This window comes from Microtus ochrogaster, chromosome 18 (genome assembly GCF_000317375.1).
Source record: "Microtus ochrogaster isolate Prairie Vole_2 chromosome 18, MicOch1.0, whole genome shotgun sequence".
Lineage (NCBI taxonomy): Eukaryota > Metazoa > Chordata > Mammalia > Rodentia > Cricetidae > Microtus > Microtus ochrogaster.
Window position 1 is genome coordinate 4,633,278 of NC_022020.1, and position 1,669 is coordinate 4,634,946.

A 1,669-nucleotide genomic window follows, 5' to 3' on the forward strand; every position below is an offset into this window, starting at 1 on the left:
ATATATATATATATATTAAAGGTATCTTGATTTCATAATTTGGGTCTAAGAATTTGATGCTTTGGAAAAGAGATTCTGCTTTTCTTTCTACAGAGGATAGAAAGCTGTGGATTCTTTACTGGCTAATATGGTTTGATCAAACAAGAGCCCCTGAAGCAGTGGCCCAGATGGTTCAACATCCCTGACAGCTTCAGGACTGCTGGCTGAGATGGACCTGCCACACAGGAGACCCCATGAAAGACCTGATTAACAGCACCTCCAATCAACAGAAAGTAGTCTAGAGAACAATACCCAAATTCCCTAAATTATTTTTTATAAATGTTTGTTTATATTTAAAGGGGGGATATTCTATAAGATGAATACTTCAGCCTACAGGCCCATAGTATCTGGCAGACTTTTCCATAAAGCAGGAAATTTGAAAGACTGTTTTTCCTGTATCGGCAGTTTGTCAGTCACTTTTCTTCTGTATCCTGCAGAATGTCTGGCAGACATTTTTTATGAAGTAGGAACACTGAAGGACTGTGTCACCTTTATATAAGTTCAGTAATCATTTTTTTTTTGTGGATCTTGCATGTCTAGTTCACGCAGCATACCATCAAGCAGTCCAGGCAAGAGCAGTTTCTTGCCCAAATGGCTAACAAATTCCACAAGGAACTTCTTCAATGCCCATCATCTTCTTGAAGTAAATTGGTGCTGCCAAGAGCAGATGTGTCTCATTGTTAAGAAAAGTCTAAGCTCTTAAAACATTTAAATACCATGTTCTGTAAGCCTTTGAATGGTTTGAAGATGGATGCCCCAATGTTACAGAAGAACCTTAGGTGACTATCAATTCTAGAGTTTTGAAAGTTGCTTAAAATGCACTCCCTGTTTACTTAGGTAATATTGTATCCTTCTGGGGTCTTTGAAGAGTTGAAGAAAGATAGTTATAGTTTTCCTTAGTTATAATAAAGGATAAATTAGATATAAAACTTTAGACTCCCAAAGATAGAATAGGTGATAGAGTATTTTCCTTAATTTGTCAAATGTAAGTGGACTAAATATTGTAATTATAATTATTGCTTGATATCTGTTTTGTATTCGTAATTTTACTATATTAAAGTTAAAACCTTTTAATTAGACAGAAAAGGGGAATAGTGTGGGAAGTCCTGCTGTGTATGTTGCTTTTATTGGTTAATGAATAAAGAAGCTACTTAGGCCTATGGCATCACAGAATAGAGCAAGGTGGGAATTCTAAGCAGAAATAGAGAAGGAAAGAAGGTGGAGTCAGAGAGATGCCATACATGTTGAAGGAGACAGATGCTGGAACTTACCCAGTAAGTCACAGCCTTGTGGTGACACACAGAATAATAGAAATGGGTTAATTTAAGATGTAAGCGTTAGTTAATAAGACACCTAAGCTAATATGGCAAGCAGTGTTTTAATTAGTATATTTCTGTGTGAGTTGGCTGGGAACGAACAAGCAGCCTTTACCTACATAGGCCCATCTATGCATCAGTATATACAAAACCGTTTAATTTGTTGAAACAAAATTTTGTTTCAAAGATTACATCTCTCAAAATTATACTTCTAATATCTGAAAATTTATTGGGTTCAATAAACCAATAAAGTAATTATTGGAGACTACTAGAGAAAAGAGTTGCTGAACTTATGCCGTGTGTGTGTGTGTGTG